The 22,329-nt window shown below is 39.0% G+C and overlaps 1 pseudogene; it reads left to right on the top strand.

Moving 5' to 3' along the window:
* The first annotated feature begins 2,027 nt into the window (after positions 1–2,027).
* On the top strand, positions 2,028–3,383 carry LOC102824858 (annotated as a pseudogene).
* The last annotated feature ends 18,946 nt before the right edge of the window (positions 3,384–22,329 follow it).

Below are 22,329 nucleotides of genomic sequence, written 5' to 3'. Positions count from 1 at the left end.
CAGCAAGTGAAGGTCCCATGGGCTTTTCTCCCCCAGGTTTTACTCCATTCACGTCATCATGGTCAACTCTACTTTGAGGAGGTATTTCTTCCCCAGTAGCATTTTCAGTGCTTTCCAACCTGAGGTGCTTCTTTTCTGGCATTATATCTTACATGTTTAACTGTTTCTGTGTTATTCATGAGGTTTTCAGTGACTTAATCTTTGGAAATAGTTTGTCACTCCTTCTTCCTAGTCTGTCTTTGTCTTGAAGCTCATCTGAAACCTGTCCACCATGGGTGACCCTGCTGGTATTTAAATACCAGTGACATAGCTTTCCGAATCACAGCAACTCACAAGCCACCACAATACGACAAACTGACAGATGAATGGTGGTAAAAAGCTCTATATCATCAGTGAAAACAAGGCCAGGGACAGACTGTGCTTATATGCAAGTTCAGGTTGAAGCTGAAGAAAATTAAAACAAGTCCATGAAAGCCAAAATATGATCTTGAACATACTACAGCTGGATTTAGAGACCATCTTGAGAACAGAATTGATGCATCAGACAATAAAGACAGAAGACCAGAAGAAGTGTGGGAGGAAATCAAGAAAATAATTTCTTAAGAAAACAAGAATGGAGGAAAAGACCAAAGTATGTGTCAGATGAGACTCTGAAACTTGCTCTGTAGCATTGAGATGAGAAATCAAATGGAAGAAATGAGTAGTTAAAAGAGCTGAACAGAAATGTTAAAGGTCAGAATGAGAAGACAAAGGCAAAATATTATAAAGAAATGTGCAAAGACCTGGAGTTAGAATACCAAAAGGGACGAACACGTTCAGCATTCCTCAAGCTGAGGAAACGGAAGAAAAACTTGAAGCCTCAACTTGAAATATTGAAAAATTATGTGGGAAAAATATTGAATGATGCAGAAAGCATCAAAAGAAGATGGAATTAATACATAGAGTCACTGTATCATTTCAAGAGGTAGTGTAACCAATAACACCAAAGGATGAAGTTCACAGTGTATTGAAGGAGTTGTCAAAGAACACGGTGCCAGGAATTGAAGGAATGCAATTAGAAATCTTTCAAAAAACTGAAGAAACCCTGGAGGCATTTCACTCATCTATGTTAAAAAATTTGGAAGACAGCTACCTGACCAACTTACTGGAACTGATACATATTTGTGCCCATTCAAAAGAAAGGTTGCTGAATGGAATGTGGAAATCATCAGACAATATCATTAATATTGCATGAGAGTAAAATTTTGCTAAAGATAATGCAAAAACAGCTGTAACTGCACATTGACAGAATTGGCAGAGGTTCAAGCTGGATTCAGAAAAAGATGTGGAACACGGAATATCATGTTTAGTAAAGTGAATGGTAGCGTAGTGGTTATGAATCAGGCTGCGAGCCGCAAGGTCAGCAGTTCGAAACTACCAGCTGTTCCGCGGGAGAAAGATGAGGCTTTCTGCTCCCGTAAAGATTTACAGCCCCGGAAACCCTGTACAGGGTCGCTATGAGTCAGAACCGACTCCACGGGACATAACAACAACAACACAAAGTGAATGGTCAGAGAAAAAGAGGAAGATGCCCAACAAGATGGGTTGGCACAGTGGCAGCATCCGTGGGCTCAAACGTAGCAATGATTGTGAGGTTGGTCTAGGATTGGGCAGTGTTTATTTTTGTTGTGCATAGGGTCTCTATGAGTTGATACTGACTCAATGGCACCTAACAACAACAACAACAACAACATGGGCAAAATATTTAATGCCACAGGAGTATCAAAAAAAGATGGAAAGAAAATACAGTTACTATTTCAAAAAGGATTGGTGGCCACGTGACCCTGCGCCGCAGGGCCGTCCTCAGGCCACCACTTCTGGGTCTTTGGGTAAGCCAGGGCCTGGGTCGCCGCTGGGCCACAGCATCTGGGTCTTCTGCACCATGAGCCATTCTTGAGGTGAGAGGTGCAGGCACGGCTGTCGGCCACACAGGTTGAATATATTCCGGGAAAGGTTTTTTTTTTATTAACATCGTCTCTGATCTGAATATGCTAAAGAAGTTAAAATCTGCAGAAAGATTATTTTTGCTGATTAAAAAACAGTTTCCATTTATTGTCTCTTCTGTAAGTAAAGGAAAAGTATTTAATGAACTACAAAGACTTATAAATGATGATCCAGGAAATTGCTTGAATGCCATTTCAGTTTGGAAAAGTCTTCTTGAACTTGATGTCAAAAATGAAAAACTTTATTAAAGGAAATTCTAACCTACTAAAAAGAAAAGTGAAAGAAAATGAAATTACCATTGCTAAAAAATTTTAAAAAAGAACAAACGTCATGAGCTGCAAAAAAAAAAAAAAAAAAGTAAGGACTACCTGCTAGAAAAACAAATAAGAGAAGAAACAGTGGACCAGGAAGATTTTAACATGAAAGAAATTTTTCAGCAACAGTTTCAGAATGATGTAGGAAAAGCAACCGTTGGTCAGAGCTAGGAAGACTTAACTTTCAAAGTGTGTTGTCCCTGCAGCTGGCTTGTGCAGGGACAGGAAGTTGTACAGCACAGGAAGTTGTACAGCACAGGAAGTAGGAAGAGTAATTGGAATTGCTTTTATGAAAGTCAGGATGAAAAGCAGATTTGAGGAATCCAGATTTAGAGATCTATATCCATCTGTATGATATTTACTCTATTGTTGGGATTTCTGTTTTCAAGGTTTCTTTAGCCAGCAGAGCTTATATCAAGACCACAGGACTGCGATCAACCATAGCATGGACAATGGTATCTCTCACTGAAATGAAAGCTGGTACATTTGTTTTAGATCTAATGTGTGGACTTGGAACAATACTTTTGGAAGTTGCTGAAGAATATCCTGATGTATATTATGTGGGTGCTGATGTTAATGACTCACAGGTACTAGGGGCATGTGACAAGCTGCAGGCCTTAATGATAAAATATAACTACTTGAAGTCTCTGTCATAGAATTGCCATTGCTTTCAGAAAGCAATATTATTATTTCTGACATCCCATTTGGGTAAACGTTTAAGTTAGAATAAGACATCAAAACATTCTGCAAGAAATGGAAAGAGTGCTTCCGGTTGGCAGAACCATTGTATTGTTACTAAGTGAAGACCACCACAACTGCCTTTCTGACTGTGAAAAGAGCAGCATACCTTTGAACTCCAAGAGTAGCCACCCAGGTTAACCTGGAATTAAAAAGTGCTTGAATCCTGAGGGGGAGACTGGCATATCAGAGACAGTGTCTTCTTCATTTCAAGCCAGTAACCATGAAGGCATAGACAAAATGTTACCATTTGGCTCTTTGGTGCCATTGGAATGCTACAAAGTTAGCCTTGGAAAAACAGATGCAGTTAAATCTAAGTATAGGAAGTCAGCCTCTTCTGGACTATAATAGGCTCACTACTGTAGCCTAAGTTCAAATCCACATATCTTAGTTGTACCTCAGTAGAAGATTGTTGTCTTGAGAATTCTCTACTTTTCCAAAGTTTTATTATTGTTGTTAGGTGCTGTCCAGTTAGTTCTGACTCATAGTGACCCCGTATAGGTTTTCTGAGTATCAGCTGGTGAGTTTGAACCACCAACCTTGTGATTCAAACATCCTTGCAGTTCAATGGTTATCCTACAGAGCTACACCAGGACTCCTGACAAACAGTTAGCTCCAAGTAAATAAATTCCCCTGAAGGCAGGTGTGGCTGCTGGAGGTTCTTAGTAAGAGTTTCCCCTTTTCTATCTAAAGGATGGATATTTTTGACAAACAGCAGTTAATGATTATTTAAGCTAAAGGACAGCAGCTTTTGTCAGAATGTGAAAAGGAGCTGCTGGGCCATGCATTGCTTCAAAGCAGAAATTTCAAAAGTTTTCTTGAGTTGATATAAAATGTATCACATCAACACAATGATAGTTAGAATTTTAACTACCAAATCTTAAAAATGTGTAGTAATGCCTTTGTGTAGTAATGTTTTTTATATTAAACAACGACAACAACAAAAGCATTGATTGATGTCCAACCATTTTAAGAGGTCCAATTTGATCAAGCACCTATGTTACTACGGGGCTCTGTGATACAAGTATTAAGGCATAGTCTGAATGAGTAAAAGAAGAAAAATAATGTTAATATGCTTGATTGCCATATGAATACTAGTTTCCCTTGCTTAACACTGTAAAATAGGCACTTGTGTGGGATAGAAAGGAATATTGGAAAACAAGATTACAGAAAGCTTATAAGCCTGTCTTCAGCCTTATTGAAATACCTAAAAGGGGTACTAGAACTTACGCAGTGAAATACACTTCTTGTGGAGCCTTTGTAGTGTTTAAGACCTTAGGTTGAAACCTGAGCCTCATCCAGGCCTTCTGAGTTGGGACATCCCCACTTGAAAAGACATGCAGACTAGCCCAGAGCTGCTAGAGGAACAGAAGATACTTCTTGAAAGAAAGACCAGCAGGAAAAAATCAAAAACAAAAACAGCAGTCTGCTTGGCTACTATAAGAATAAGCAAGTTGTTCAGTAGGAAGCCATCAAGGCAAGCAATCAAGTCCCTTCAGGTCAAACCTCCCTCTGAGATGGAAACTGAAAAGAACATACTAGCAGGCATGTAAATTTGCTGGTGACCACATTGGTCTACTAGTAAGTGGAAGTGGGGGAAAGGCAGCATTGAAGATATGGGCTGAGTTTGACCACATTCCATAGTTTCTCATCTACCTGGAGGTGGGAGAGAGAAGAGAAGAGGAAGAATTAGTTGGTCCAAAGTGTGGTGATACCTGTGAAGGGCCGTCGAGTTGGGTCTGACCCATCGTGAGCCTATATAGGGTTTTTGAGGAGCAGCTGGTGAGCTTGAACTACCGACCTTGCAGTTCAAACAACTTTGCAGTCTGGTACATTAACCCACAGTGCCACACCAGGACTCCTAGGGACTCCTAATTCCATGGACAAGTACATAGCTATAGAGCTGAGAGTGAAGCATGTAGCTGATATGAAATGAGACAAGACACACAAGAATGCCAAACTTGCAGATAGTACCCATGTGACCTAACTTCAATGGCTTGATAATCAGAACTCGAATGGAGAATGATAAAAGAAATTTGATAAAGGAAACAAATGTAAATTGCTACAATTTTATGAACTTGACCTATACTTATGGATGTATTAGCTCAAAATACCAACTGAGAAGGAAGGAATCTATCCCCTCTGTACACAAGGTTGATAGGGACACACAACTTAGACATTGGCTATCTAAAATGGGGGTGTTATAAAGGCACAAAGTGACTGGCTTACACATTTTCAAGAGACAGTTTAGTTTCAGAGTGTGCAGGGGAAGGCAGAATCCCCACTGAATAGTTTTCATCTTTTCTAAATGGGTCTGTTGAAAGGAGATGGGGATAAGATTCTTATGATTCAATAGTAAGTAATTGTTATCATGACTAGTTGCAACTACCACAACTGTAAAGGCAGAAGTTCTGTAACAAAAAGTGGGGAGTAGTTAAACTTGCATTTCACTAAAGAGGACTCTAGGACTATCATGGGAGAAGAGCATGAGCTGAATGTGGAACCCTGTCCAGAGAAGCAACGACAATAAAAATGGAGGCAGAGATAATGACTTGGATAGATAGAACTACCGAGGACTCTAGACTTATGGAAAGGGAAAGGCTGTGTGCTGGCAGCCAGGAGGCAGGCTTGCAGAATGTGCCCTTGGGTTATTTAAATGAGTATATATTCCTGAGTGTTTTTGTGTACATTAAAAACAAACAAACATAAAAACAGAGGGAATAGAAGCAAATACTGTTGAATGATGATACATGGAGGGGATTGTAATCATTGCAATGAAACGAAATATGACAGGATGATTGCAAATCGATATTTTCCCATGTAAACTATCACTCAATTCACAATAAAAGCTTTAAAAATTATAAATAAACAAACAAATAAATACATAAATCACAAAGGTAAAAAGAACCTATGTTACTAAAGGAAAAAATCCATTTTGGACTGAAGACATTGGTGAAAACAAGGCTTCAGGAACTGATGGACTACAAATTGAAATGTTTCAACTAGCTGATGCCGTGCTGGACACTCTCATTCATCTATACCAAAAAATTTGGCCAACCAACTGGAAGAGATCCATACTTGTACCCATTTCAAAGAAAGGTAACCGGACAGAATGCAGAAATTATCAAGCAATAAGTTAATATTACATGTAAATAAAATTGTGCTGAAGATAATTAAAAAACCCAGGATAGCAAACTGCCAGAAATTCAAACTGGATTCAGAAGAGGACATGGGATTAAAAATATCATCACCGATGACAGATGGATCTTGGCTAAAAGCAGAAAACACCAAAAAAAAGTTTGTTTGTGGTTTATTGACTACATAAATGAATTCAACTGTGTGGATCATAACAAACTATGGATAACATTACAAAGAATGTGAATTCCAGAAGTCCTAATTGTGTCATAAGAAACCTGTATATAGAACAAGAGGCAGTTATTTGAACAGAACGAGGGGCTACTCAGTGGCTTAAAATAAAGAAAGGTATGTGTTAGGGTTGCATCTTTTCACCATACACTTATTCAATCTGTATGCTGTGCAAATAAGCTGAAAAATAATCTGACATAAGAATTGAAGGCAAGCTCATTTACTGCCTGTGATATGCAGATGATACAACCTTGCTTGCTATAAGCTAAGAGAACTTGAAATACCTACTGGTGAATAACAATGACTATAGTCTTCAGTATGGATTAGATCTCAATGTAAAGAAAACAAATATCCTCACAACTGGAAAAATTAATAGCATATGATAAACAGAGAAAAGACTGAAATTGTCAAAGACTTCATTTTGCTTGGATCCACAATCACACTCATGGAAACAGCAGTCAAGAAATCAAATGACATACTGCATTAGGAAAATATGCTGCAAAATACCCTTTAAAGTGTTAAAAGCAAAGATGTAATTTCGAGAACTAAGGTGTGCTTGACCCAAGATCTGGTATTTTCTATCACTACATATGCGTGTGAATGTTAGACAATGCATAAAGAATACCATAAAATAATTGATGAATTTCAATTATGGTGTTGGAAAAGAATATTGAAAGTACCATGGACTGCCAGAAGCACAAGCAAATCTGTTCTTAGAAGAAGTACTGCCAGAATGCTCTTTAGAAACAAAGATGGTAATTAGGGCATGTGGTCAGGAAGGACCAGTCCTAGACAAGGACATCATACTTGGAAAAGTGGAGGGTCAGCAAAAAAGAGGAAGACCCCCAACAAGATGAACTGACACAGTGATAGAAACAATGGACTCAAGTACAACAACAATTGTGATAATAGTGCAAAACTGGGCAGTGTTTCATTCTGTTATGCATAGGATCACTTTGAGTCAGATGACACCTAGCAACAACAACAATGCTTATGCTTGAGGGTCAAAGGGGGTCTGAAGTGTCCAGGGTACCCCTGCTTGACACCACACAAAAAGATACCAAATACAGGTTATTTTCCCTGCTAAGATTTCTTTGTTTTCTGCATGCTGTTGACATCCCTAGATGCTTTAGTGGGGTCAGCACCTTAACTTAAAGTCCACACAAGGCTTGGATGACTGTGCCTTTAAGATAAGAGGAGGTGGAAACTCTTATATGAAGAAAGAGGTTGAAAAAAACTTGGCTTTTTGGGTGCTGCTCTGGTCTTCTATCTCCTGGAAGTGATTATTATTATTACATAGTAGGAAAGGATCCAAGGAGCTACCTCATATTTTCATGTCACTGCCTTTCTAACAGACTCTACTTGCCCTTAAATCTGACTTCAGTCCCCACATTTCACACACTACTCAAGTTAGATATCTCCTGTGGAGCTGACCCAGCCTGACTCTAGCTTCCCCCATATGCCCTGTCCCAGCTCAATCTCATTTCACATTCCCTGGTCTGACACATAGTCCCATTACCCTGCACCTGCCTTTGGCTCCCCCTTCTTTGGCTTCTCCTGGCTCAGTTCTGACAGCTGATTGTGACTGCTTTCAGTTGAATTTGCTAAGGAACAGAGGTTCCTACCCACCAGGGCACATCTAAGAGGGTTCTTAATCAGTAAGTAATGGTGGAGGCAGCCTACTCTCAAGCTGTGCTCTTGGTCTCTCCCAGAAATGAGATAACAGATCAGCCTGTCATCCTGAAGCCCAGAACCCAATGATCCTGATCAAAGGTAGACCCAGAATTCTTTGCTTTGCAGGCTATCATGTGTGCAGTTAAAGGAAGATTCCGAATGTGGCATCCTGGAAGAGTTTACCTATTTTGCAAAATCCTTAGATTTTTAAAATTTGTTTTCAAGTTCTTTTTAAATTTTCTGCTCACCATCAAATCACAGCCCACACTAAAGAGACTAAGGTGCATAGGGCTCCTTATCAGAACTGGAAATCTCTAATAAGACATGGCTTGTGGGCATGCATTCCCCTCAGCAAGATCACTTTTCTGATCCTTGTCACAAAGCTCAGAGTATATTTTACCTTTCCTAGAGTATAGATATGATCAGATTCTCATTTTATAAAATCATTGTGATTTTAGGATGCTGCATGCACAAGAGGAAGGCATGGCTGAAAACCTAGAAACTACTTAAGAAGTAATTTTAAGAGTCAATATCAGGCACTGAAATCATCCATTGTCCTTGAACATTTGTGATGAGTTAGTTGAGTCTAAGTAATTTGAGATCAAAGGACACCAGGATAGATAGCCTGTTCCCCAACATTCATTCTTCCAGCATCCAATTTATTATGTAAGGAAAGAATATCACCAGCTTCAGTAAGAATATGATCAATGAGAGAATGTGCTTACCCACTCAGGTTTGTTTATGCCCTTAGATCTTGTCACTCATTGGAGAATGAGGCCCTAAATCTGACCAATCATATTACTACTTGCCTTGGGAACAGTTTTACTCTACAACATAGAGGGTGGTCATAAAGCAGAATCAAATCCAGGTAAACTGGTGGAATGAAATTAAAGGAGTCATGGGTAAAAACTGATTTGAATTCCTACCTCAAAAAGATGCAGACATGATTAGTCAACCCCTAAGAGTCTTTGGGTTTAAGAGAAATTGAGCTCTGGTAGTGTAGTGGTTACGAATTGGGTTGCTAATATCACGGTCAGAAGTTTGAAACTACCAGCTGTTCCGCGGGAGAAAGATGAGGCTTTCTGCTCCCATAAAGATTTACAGCCTTGGAAACCCTACACAGGGTCACTGTGGTCAGAATCGACTGGACTGCACTTAACAACAACAACAACGATGTTCCTTCACCCACCACTCATCTGTCAGTTTGTTGTACTGTGGTGGCTTGTGTGTTGCTGTGATCCTGGAAGCTGTGTTACTGGTACTTTAAATACAGTAGCTTCACCAGTGGTAGACAAATGTCAGTGGAGCTTCCAGACTAAGAAGAAGGAGCAGTGGACTACATCTGAATGTTTACTAAAAACATTATGAACAGATATAGTACCTGAAAATGAGCCCTTCAGGTTAGAAGGCACTCAAAATATGACTGGGGAAGAGCTGCTTCCTTAAAGTAGAGTTGACTGTGATGATGCAACTGGAGTAAAGTTTTAAGGACCTGCATTTGCTGATGGGAAAAAACTCAAAAGCATAGAAACAACTGTAAATATCCATTAATAATCAGAACATGGACTGTACAAAGTATGAATCTAGGAAAGTTGGAAGTTGTCAAAAATGAGATGGAATGCATAAAAAACCAATAGCTTATGCATTAGTGAGCTGAAATGGACTAATATCGCCATTTTGAATCTGACAATCACATGGTTTACTATGCATTGAACAACAAATTCAAAAGGAATGGCATAGAATTCATCATTAAGAAGAATATTTCATTATCTGTCTTGAAGTACAACACTGTGTGTGATAGGATATTATCAATATGCCTACATGGAGTCCTGGTATGGCACTGTAGGATAAGTACTAGACTGCTAACCACAAGGTTGATGATTCAAAACCACCACTGTCTCCCCAGAAACCTATGCAGGATCCCTAGGAATCAGAACCTATTGTATGACCCACAATTACAACAACAAGGAAGACCAGTTAATATAATTATTATTCAAATTTATTCACCAATCACTAAAGTCAGTAATGATGAAAATGAAGAATTCTACCAATTTCTTTATTCTGAAAACATGCAATAAAGATATATTGATAATTGCTTGTGATTGGAATGGAAAGGTTGGAAACAAAGAGTAAGGGCCAGTAGTTGGAAATTATGGCCTTGGTGATAAAAATGAATGCCGGGGATTGCATGGTAGAATTTTGCAAGACCAATGACTTATTCATTGCAAATACGATTTTAAGCATTTTTGTTTTTAATGTTTTATTGTGAATTATATGGTAGTTTACATGAGAGAACTTTAGTTTTACATTCATTCCATCATATATCATCTCATTGCCATGGTTCCAATCTCCTCCATGCATCATCAACCAACCAAAGGGTATATCCTAGAAACCTGCCCCCTACACTTCCCCTTAAACCCCCACCCCCAGTTTTTGGCACACTGTCCCATTCCCTCTCTGGATCCAAAGTCCCCAGCCGCTTCATTACTCCATGTCATTGTCTCTGTCTCCATCTCAGGCATCTCTGTTTCTCTGGATAGGGTCCTGCTCTCGGCTTTTCTCCGTTGATGGTCGCAGAGACCTCCGCTCCTAGCCTGTAGAATTAATCACTCCCTTCCTTGTTCCAAAACGTGTACCTTTGCATTTTCAACCCTCATAATCCGTCCTGATAAGCATTATTCACTACAGTATCACGAGTTACCCATCTGTATTTCCTTTCTTCCTCTCCACCCAGACAGATTGAATAGTACCTACTGGAGATTCTGCCTTCCTCCATGCTCCCTAGCACTAGGTTCCCCCTTGAAAGCTTGTTAGCCAGTCACTTCTTGCCTTTGTAGTCCTCCCTCCCCATTTGAGTATCCAATGTCCAAGTTGCCCATCTCTGTCCACTCTGTGTGTGGAGGGGGTGGGAATGATTCTTGCTGTAAGGATTTGTTCCTTCTTTTGAGTTGCTGCTCCATAGGTATAGGTCAAGTTCATCAGATTGTATCAGCTCTCTCTCTCTCTCTCTCTCTTTTTTTTTTTTTCTCCCCTCTTCTTTCTTCTCCTGGCTGAGCTCCAATCCTCCAGTCATTAGGTCCAGGTCATGTGGGTATCATCTGCAAGTGTGGGCGCTCCTGTGCACATGCCCTCTCTTCCCATTGGCCAGTAGCTCCACTCTCCTCTCGAGTCCTCCATGGCCACGCCACTGACTCTGGGCCCAAGAGTCCCCAGGTCTCCTCACCCTACTTGCCATCCAGGTCCCCAGCTGGGTCCACAGAAGTCCACTGAACATTGTAGAGCTTAGCTTGCCACTTCATTGCTGCTTTTACCCCATTTGCCCCCATCGGTGATGTGTGTGGTCACCAATCAGAGCATGCATTTCTGTTGAGTCTTAGTCTTGGAAAGGGGTTTGCGTTGAGAGGACCTGGCCACTTGCCTTGATGTTTCCTAGGGAAGCGACTTGTTTGTTCTTGTAGTAACAGTCCGTCTGCCTCCATTTTTCTTGCAGGTCTTTCTTTCAAGAGGTATCTTTTATTCTTCTAGCCACTCCAGGCTGGTCTGCTCATCCTTTCTAGTGGAGATTTCTCATCTCTGGAGATCTGGATGTGGTTCTGGTTTCTACCTATAGTTTTATGTATTTCAGAGGCTCTGCAGGAAGCCTCGTTCACTGGGTCTGCTGTGGCCCCATTTTAGGTATTCCAATCAGTCATAGGCAGAAGACGGACTTACAAGCCTTCTAGTGTGATGTTTCTGACTATTCCTTTCTATCCCTCTCCAGTGACTACTCTGTATTATAATGCAAGGGAAACCAAGAATGATTTTAAGCATTTTTGAATAACATAAACACATGGACCTCACCAGATGGCATACACAGGAATCAAATTAACTACATCTGTGAGAAGAGGCAGTAGAAAAGCTCAGTATCATCAGTCAAAACAAAACCATGGGCCAACTGTGGAATAGACTATCAATTGCTCATATGCAAGCTCAGTCTGAAGCTGATGAAAATGAAAATGGAAAGAGAAACAAAATATGACTATTGATATATTCCACCTGAATTTAGAGACCATCTCAAAAACAAATTCGATGCACTAGACACTAATGGCAAAAGATCAGAACTGTGGAATGACATTAAGAACATCATGCATGAAGTAAGCAAAAAGTCATTAAAAAGAAACAAAACAGGATAGAAAGTAAAGACCAAAATAGATGTCAGCAAAGACTCTGAAACGTTCTCTCTACTACAGTGATGATAAAAGGAAGGAAGACACGAGGAAGTCAAAGAGCTAAACAGATCATTTCAAAGGGCAGCTCGAGAAGACAAAGTCAAGTATTATAATGATATGTGCAAAGGTCTGAATTCAGGAAGTAAGAAAGGAAGAATGCATTCAGAGTTTCTCAAACTGAAAGAACTGAAGAATAAATCCAAGCCTAATGATTTGCAGTATCGAAGGATTCTATGGGCAAAATATTGAATGATTCAGAAAGCATCAAAAATAGATGGAAGGAATGCTTTCCTGGTGACCAGAGGTGTGGCCAGTTCCCACCCTAATCCATCCCCATTGCAGACCCTGATCTTCAGGAGGTCAGAGCCATGTGGTTGGAAAACATACTAGTGTGAGATGGGAGCCAGATGCACCATTTTGATGTGCCTCATTGGTGCCTGGATTTATGTGAAATCAGTTCCAAACCCACGAAACCTGCAGAGCCAATAGACCAGTATTTAACCAGTCACCCTGCCCCCAGTTTCCCTGTGGTCCTAATAAATACTGAAATCAACTTCATCAAGTGTTCCTACAAACTGCTTCTGGATTGAGTGCCCTGAACATAGATAGCATTAGGAACTCCATCTAGGATCAGGGACTGTGAGGTCACATCCTTTCCACAACCACCTTGGGAGCTCCTAGTAATGCAGGAGCACCCCCCGAAATTTCTCCCCATCTTGGTCCAACAACTGCATTGTTTGTTTTTACAAATATGACAACTCCACCATGTACCAGAGACAACAGACAATTTTAGCTCAAGTGAAGAAACAAGAGATAATGACTCAAAACAACAACAATAAACAAAGATGAAAATACAGAGCCAGAAAACATTTTTGAAGAAGACAAGGCAATAGAACTAACTGAAAAATACTTCAATTTAATGTTAAAGGATTTATAGAAAGATCAAGGAAAGTGAGAAGAACATAATAAAAACTTTAGAAGAATTCAGGCAAATACCACAAGAACAAACAGACTAAATAAATGCAAACTTTGAAACAATACATAACCTGTAATTAGACATCCAGAAGATTACTACTAAGATCGCAGAAATGGACAATACATTGAAAGGGCAAAGGAGTAGATGCAAAGCAATGGAAGCCCAAATTAGTGACTTTGAAGATAAATCTCTCAATACTAGCACGCTAGAAGAATAATCAGAAAAGAGAATGAAAAAATCTGAAAAAAGCCTAAGAGTTATGTGGGACACCATGAAGGGGAACATCTTAAGGGTGATGGGAATACCAGAACAGGAAGAGATAAGCATAGAGGAAAGATGTCAAAGAGTTATTGGAAGAATACTTCACTAACCTCAGGAAAGATGAAGAGATAAGCATATAAGAAGCTGAACAAACCCCAAACAGGATAGATCCCAAAAGAAAATCACCAAGACATATCATAATCAAACTTTCCAGCATCAAAGACAAGGAAAGAATCCTGAGAGCAGCTCATGAAAAGCAAAATTTTATCTACAAAGGACAACTAATAAGACTGAACTCTGATTTCTCAGCAGAAACCATAAAAGCAAGAAGACAATAGGATGACACTTACAAATCTCTGAAAGAAAAAAATTCCAACCAAGAATCACATACCCAGCAAAGTTGTCCTTTAAATATGACAGAAAAATTAGGATCTTTCCTGATAAACAGAAATTAAAGAAATTGGTAATGACCAGGCTACCTTTACAAAAATGCTAAAAGGATGTTCTTTCTGCTGAGAACCAACAACAGGAGACAACAACCTGAAATTACCATATATGACAATACCACCCAGAACTCAATCCAGATATAGAAGTATTTAAAGTAAAACAAACCTACAAGATTGAAAATAGGGTTTATCGATGTATAAAAGTCAACTACAAAGCAATAAAAGATATTGATGTATTAAAATGTCAATTACAAAGCAAAAAAAATAAAAATATCAACTCCAAAAAAAACAAAAAAAAACAAAACAAAAACAAAACCCAGAACTTCCAGATTGCAAGAAATTCAGGTGGATTTCAAGATTAAACAGACTGTTTTAAGCAGGAGGTAAAAATAATAAATTAGAGGGTAACCTCAAAGAAAAATAATATGCCTGCACATCAAAATTAAAAAGAGGAAAATCAGAAAGGTTTAGTAAACTTTAACACAACAAAAATGCAACGGACACCCATGAACAAACTGAATTCAACATAAAAAATTATATGGAATGAAGAATCCAGCAACAAAACACACAAAAAAGAACAATCAATTCATGCCTACAGGAAATTACACTGAATGTAAACGGACTAAATGTACCAGTCAAGAGACATAAAGGGCAGAATGGAAAAGAAAATAGGATCCTTTAATCTGCTGTCTACAATAGAGATATAAAAATGATAGGGATAGCCTGGGTGCCCATCAACAGAAGAATGGCTAAGCAAACTTTGGTATATACAAACAATGGATTAGTATAAAACATTGAAAATAAGAATACATCTGTGAAAAGCCTCACAACATGTTTGGACCTGGAGGACGTTATGCTGAGGGAAATTGGTTATGTGCCGTGGAGTCAGTTCTGACTCATAGTGACCCTATACAAGGTTTCTGAGGCTGTAAATCTTTACAGGAGCAGAAAGCCTCATCTTTCTCCCGCGGAACAGCTGGTAGTTTCAAACTGCTGACCCTGAAGTTTACAGTCCGATTTGTAACCACTACGCTACCAAGGACAAACAGTGTATGAGACCAATGTTGTAAGAAGTTAAAAAAAAAAAAAAAAAAGCTCTTCTTGATAAAAGAAACAATCTTTGATGGTTATGAAGAGAAGTTGGGGAGAAAGAGGGAAAAATTATTCATGGGCTCAGGGGTGGACAGGACAGGAAATGTACAAGAAGGGGATTGGCAGAGTAAATATGAAAGTAGCAGGAGATACAGGGAGGAATATGCAATAGTTAAAGAGGTTAGTGCTGTAGACTGTTGAAAATTGGGGGGATTGCAATCATGTAGTGAAGTGTGTGGTTTGTTGAGTGTGGAACTGGTTATCTGCTCTGTGGAACTTCACTCAATTCACAATGCTGTTGTTGTTGAGAAGTGCCGTCAAATCGGTTCTAACTCATAGTGACCCTGCATAGGGTTTCTGAGGAGTGGCTGGGGAATTTGAACCACTGACCTTGCAGTCAAACCAACCTTGTAGTCCATTAAACTACAGTCCCATACCAATAGAGGGTTAAAAAAGAAGATCGAAGGAATACAGTCATTTTACAAAAATTTTTTTTTAATGTGTGTATTCAGCAATTCAGTAATTTCAAAAAGTAGCATATGATCAAGAACCAGTGGTACTGAAGGAAGAAGTCCAAGCTGTACTGAAGGTAATGGCAAAAAACAAAGATCCAGGAATTGACAAAATCCAATTGAGACCTTTCAACAAACTGACACAACACTGGAAGCACGCACTCATCTATGACAAACAAAATTGGAAGACAGCTAGCAGGACAACCAATTGGAAGATATCAGATTTGTGCCTATTCCAAATAGAGGTGACCTAATGTTATATGGAAATCACTAAACAATATCATTAGTATCACATGCAAGTAAAATTTTGTTGAAAATTATTTTTAAATAGCTGCAACAACACATCCACAAGGAGCTGCCAGAAACTCAAGTTAGAATCAGAAGATGATATGCAACTAGAGATACCATTGCTGATGTCAGATGGATCTTGGTTGAGAGCAAAGAATATCAGAAATATGTTTGTTGTTACGCGTCATCGAGTTGGGTCCAACTCATAGCGACTCTGTATAGGGTTTCCAAGGAGCGGCTGGTGAGGTTGAACTGCTTTGTGGTTGACTTTGTGGTTCAAACTAACCTTGCAGTCCACAGCACGACACCAGGACTCCAGAAATATATTTATTTGTGTTTTGTTGACTATGCAAAGTCTTTCAACTTTTTGGATAATGATAAACTATTGATAATTTTTCAAAGAGTGTGTATTCCAGAACACTTGATTGTGCACATGAAGAACTTGCACATAACCAAGAATCAGTCATTTGAACAGAACAAATTATTTACTGAATCATTTAAAATCAGGAAAAGTGTGACCCAAGGTTGTAACCTGTCACCATATTTATTCAGTCTGTATGGTGAGCAAATAATCTGTGAATCTGGATTATATGAAGAAGAGCTTGATATCAGGATTGGCAGAAGACTCATTAACAACTTGTGATATGCAGAGGATACAACCATCTTACCTGAAAGTGAAGACAATTTAAAATACTTAGTATATGATTGTCCATGACCACAGCCTTCAGTATGGATTACACCTCAATGTAAAGAAAACAAAAATCCTCACAACTGGACTAATAAATAACATCATGATAAATGGAGAAAATATGGAAGCTGTCAAAGACTTCATTTTGTTTTCATCCACAACCATGGAAGCAGCAGTCGGGAAATAAAATGATGGATTGCATTAGGCAAATTTGCTGCACAGGACCTCTTTAAAGCTATCAAGATCAAAGATGTTAGTTTGAGGACTTAAGTGTGACTGACTCAAGCTATGAGTATGTTCCAATCCTGCTCATTTTTTATTGCAATTAGTTTGGTATATTTTTTTTCCATTTAACTTTTTAGTTTGTTTTTGTCTTTGGGTATAAGGTGTGTCTCATGCAGACGACATATTGAATGATCTTGTTTTCCTCAACTATCTACTCTGTGGACTTGTGTGATTCTTCCTGTTCCAGAATGCCAATAATTCTTAAGCTATTCCTCCTCATGTTGTTCAATATAAATCTTAGACCTTCTTCAGATTTTTTATCCTTTTTTCTGCTTGTTCATCTATATTTAGTAGTATTGAGAAATTTGTCTTTCAACTTACTAGTTCTGGCTTCCATCTCTTCAATTCTACTCCTTTGCCCTTTCAGTGTATTGTCCATTTTTTATATTCTATTATTAGTCATTTGGACCTCTTTTTGTAGGTTTTAAATGGTTTCCAATGCTGTATCTATCTTATTTGATTGTTCCTGTAGTGCTTTCCTGACTTCTCCTCTGTAAAGAGTTTTGTTACTTTTCATTATAATTTTTCTGAATTCTTCCTAAGGCATTTCCAAAGCCTGCCCTCTTTCCAATATGAAGTCTAGGTCTACCTCCAGCTCATTTGTCTCAGTCACTTTATCTTGTTCTTGGACATATCCAGAGATGGTCATCTGTTTCTTGGACATATTCTTTAGTTAGCTGTGATCTTAATACTTAGATGAATGTATGTTGACATTTTATTATGCTTTCTGATTGTCTCCGGTTATATGTGATCAAGAGTGGGACTTCCCTTTTCACTCTTCTTATTACTAAACTCAGAGTAACTATTGCAGGTGTTGGATACCTACTTGGATCCATCAGGTGTCAGGCGTCCATGGTGACTCTGATCCTTCCCCGTTCCATCTCGCCCAAGAAGGACACTCTAGGCAACCGCTGAGGCTGATGGATCCAAAAGCACTATATTTCTTGCTTCTGCTACAAATTCCACTGGCTGTAAGCCTTCAAACTTTCTAAATATTTCTTTATATGTGGTTCAGAGTTCTGGGATCATTCCCTGAACTTTCTTTGTCTGGTATTCAGTATTTTGGCTGATGGAGATCCTCACTGCTCTTCTCCCCAGTCCACCATCAAGCCCTGCCTCTCCATGGTATTTTCAACAACTTCATATGTATGTGAAATTTGGACAATAAATAAGGAAGACCAAAGAAGAATTGATGCATTTGAATTATGGTGTGGGGAAAAGTATTGGAAGCCCCATGGACTGCCAGAACAAACAAATCCATGTTGGAAGAAGAACAGTTGGAATGCTCCTTAGAAGCCTGGATGATCAGACTTTGTCTCTCATACTTAGGACATAAAATCAGGAGGGACCAGTCCCCATGGTGGTGGTGGTGTGCTGTGGAGTCAATTTTGACTCAAAGCTACCCTGTACATTGTTTCCGAGGCTCTAAATGTTTACTGGAGTAGAAAGTCATGTCTTTCTCCCACGAAACAGCTGGTAGTTTCAAATTGCTAACCTTGAGGTTAGCAGCCTGATTCATAACCACTATACTACCAGTCCCTGTAGGAGAATATAATACTTGCTAAAGTGGAGGGTCAGTGAAAAAGAGGAAGACCCCTAGCAAGATGGATTGACACAGTGGCAGCAGAATGGGCTTAAGTGTAACAAAAATTATGAGGATGGTACAGAACCACACAATGTTTTGTTCTGTAGTGCATAGGGTCAGTATGAGTCAGAACAGACTCTATAGCACCTAACATTTTTTTTTCCCCATTGGTGTCTTGCCCTGACTTCATATAAAGACAGTAAAGGGAGATTCTAGCCCTAGTCTCAGAAATCAAGGAGAGATGTGGTAAGAGAGAAAGTAGTTTACTGAAGAACATAGAAAGGTTTGAGACTTCAATGAGAGGAGTGTTATTGAATAAAAAGCCACAGCAACATTGAGATGGAGTAACATAAAATATCCTTCAGACTTTAGACAAGATTTCCATTTATAAATGATAAGGCATCAGAGCTAGAAGTATCTGTGCATTTAATACAAAGACATCTCCTTGTATTATTAACAATGAGAGAGAAAACTTAAATCATTCTTTGTTTACGCTTTCCAAGATTTAATTTTTATAAGAAATATTTGTCAGAGAATATGAACTGGTAACTTAAACAGAGGGTCATGACTCAAATCAAAGTAATGGGGAAAAACTGGATAAAGACTAAAAGAAAAATGTTCTTTCATCATTAAGCTGGTAGGAGTTAAGGAAAGAGAAAAAAAGAAGATGCGATGTATGACAGAGCTATAGAGACCCAAATCCAAGTATGTGACATCTTTCTTAATGGCATGAGATCTCTGGGCATGCAGCCTAGTTTGGAACAGTGAAAGAACTCAGTGGAAACCAGCATGACAAGGACAGTACAAAGCAAGAATTGACATGTCCTCTACACCAAAAATAATAAATGGCTCATTATATTAATTTTAAGAATTAGAAATGGCTTCTTAAAATTTTATTTTTACACAAATGTACATACATAATACATGTTTTCATACTGTGTAATCTCAGTTCTATTTTCATAACATGCTATACCAATAGTTTTTACATGTTGATGACATAAATTTTAATTAATTTTCTGTCCAATGATTTTACATTAAGTTTTTGTCTTGATGCTTTCTAACTCAGAGGTTTTGTTCCCAGCACCAGAACCTTGCTAGCCTACCCTCGAGTTTCCAAAGAAGCCCCTCTTCCAGCAGGATTCCTTATTTACTCTGCAAACCATTTTTTTATCCAATGCAGGAAGAATTTTTCCATCCCATAAATAACTCTCACCAAGGATGTGTACCTCATGCCAGAGAGGTCCTCCAGATGGGTGAGGATGGCATACTGAAGTCACACATATTTTACACTGGCTGACTAACACTCAAAATTGTTTGAATCTCATGCCTACATGGATGCCATGGGATCTTTGTGGTAGCCGTGGGTGCAGAGTGGTTGTGCATCCCTCACTTAGATGAAATGGGTCTGACTGACCACCAAGGGTACCCTGTGAGGCCATGGCAGTTCACATACATATCATCTGTTGCCCAGCTTCACATGGTACTGGCACTGTGGGACCTGGATGCACAAGAGCAATGGTCTTTGCATGCCATGGGACCATCTTAGTCTTGGACTGTGGCAACTACACTTATAGCACTTCACCAAATCTTCTGCCAATCTCCAGCACAACATACTTGGGCATAGATCAAATACAAGGAACCCCACCTTTCCCATGCCAGCCATGAACTGCCAGAGCAAACACATATAGTTTCAATAGTTTATTTTTCTTTTGTTTGTTTCCTAGTAATCTAGTGCTGCTATTACAGAAATGTCTGTAATAAAAAAAATGTCTCTTTCACAGTTTAGGAGGCTAGAAGTACAAATTCAGGACACTAGCTCTGAGGGGGGACTTGTTCTTTGCCAGTGTCTTCAGTATACCTTGGACTTCTTTCTTCAGTACCATATCTTTATCATAGGCTATCTCTTGAAGTGGTTGAACATCCTCCATTTCTTTCTTCTTCTTCTTCTTTTTTTTTTTTTTTCCTTTTGTGACAGTGACTCTGTGTAATCCTTCCCTCTTTTCTCACAATTTAGGAGCTAGAAATCCAAATTCAGATAGATGGCTCTGGAGAAAGGTCTTAGTCTCCTTTCAGCATCTGTAGGTACAACATTCCTTGGAGATCTCCATGGGTCTTGGTATTAGCTTTTCCCTTATCTAGGAGTTTCATAGTGCAGGGACCCCAGATCCAAAGGTCACACTCCACTCCTGGATCTTGTTTCTTGGTGGTTATAAGTCCCTCTCTTTGCTCACTTTTCTCTTCTTTTATATCTCAAAATAGATTGGATGAAGACCCAACCTAATCCTGTAGATTGCATCCAATCTCATTAACATCATAGAAGTGAGAATTTACATTACATAGTATAATACATAAGATTAGGACTGATCACATCACATCATGTCAAGGGGGTGATTGCATGATATTAGATCTCCTCATGGAGGTGATAACTATGTCTCAACTGATAAACCAGTGAGAAACTTGGCCAAGTCAAGTTAACATAAAACCTTAACTATCACACATCAGTTCAGAAAGTGGAGGATAATTACATAATAATGAAAATCAGTTTGACACATATTGTGGAGGACATAATTCAAATCATAACACCACAGTATTACAAAAATTGATCTATGACTTCTTGACCATGGCTTATATCTTGATTACAAAAATATGAACAAAAGTAACATTTCAGACTTTTGAATGAGGCAGAAATTCACTCTGGAAATTTCATAAGACATGCACAGTATGTCAGAAAATTTTAACATAATTTCATCATTTCTGCTCACTATATGTGTGTATGTATTACTTATGTGCAGACAATATTTGTGAAAAATATATTATATTAAAAATAAATTTGAGGCTATGTTTGGGACAACAGTGGTTGCTAGTTTCTGTCTAGTAAGCCCTGACTCTTGGCAACCCATGCACAAACACAAAGGAATGAAATGCTGCCCAATCTTATGCCATCCCTATGAGTGACCCATTTTATTGACTGATTTTCAGAAGTAGATCACCAAGCCTTTCTGCCTGGACTATCTTAGTCTGGAAATTCATTGAAAGCACCTTTCAAGCCTCCACTTACAGATAGATAGTAACTATGCACTTGCTGTTGTTAAGTTCTGTCAAGTTGGTTCCAGCTCATAGCGGCCCTGAATAGGGTTTCCAAGGAGCAGCTGGTGGGTTTGAACCACCGACCTTGTGGTTCAAATCGATCTTGAAGTCTGGTTCTTTATCCTACAAAGTCACATCAGGACTTTACAGTAGATTAAGAATTTCTGCAACAAGTTGGAGAGTGCAACAAATTGAAGTCAACTAACACAATACAAAAACTGTAGTCCAGTCTAACTTGCTGGAATTCTTCTACTGGAGTTTGGGTTCAAAGACCCAGTTGATCCTAAAGTGAGTCTGTCTCTTACCTTTATCCTGTACATTATCCCCTTTGGGAACTCATGCAGAGGGTGATGTATCATAGATATGATATGTTTCTGGATCCCTTGGCCATGAGAATATCTAGTAGGACCTGCTCTTGACTGAAAAAATATTGTGTAATGGTAGATATTTTTGAACATTAGGAGGATCTAAAATTCTCCTATGTAGGATTAGTTCCCAGGTAGACATTGTTGTTGTTGTAAAGTGCTGTTGAGTCGATTCTGACTCATAGCGACCCTGTAAGGATTTCCAAGGTAGTGTTGTTGTTGTTGTCAAGTGCCATTGAGTCGATTACGACCCATAGCAACCCTGTATAGGGTTTCCAAGGAGCAGCTGATAAGCTTGAACCACCGACCTTGCAGTTCAAATGGCTTTGCAGTCTGGCATATTAACCCACAGCGCCACACCAGGACTCCAAGGTAGCGTTGTTGTTGTTGTTGTTAAGTGCCGTCGAGTCGGTTCCGACCCATAGCGACCCTGTACAGGGTTTCCGAGGCTGTAAATCTTT

The sequence above is a fragment of the Chrysochloris asiatica genome, unplaced genomic scaffold, assembly GCF_000296735.1.
Source record: "Chrysochloris asiatica unplaced genomic scaffold, ChrAsi1.0 scaffold00087, whole genome shotgun sequence".
Classification (NCBI taxonomy): Eukaryota; Metazoa; Chordata; class Mammalia; order Afrosoricida; family Chrysochloridae; genus Chrysochloris; species Chrysochloris asiatica.
This window is presented reverse-complemented; position numbering and strand designations above follow the sequence as displayed.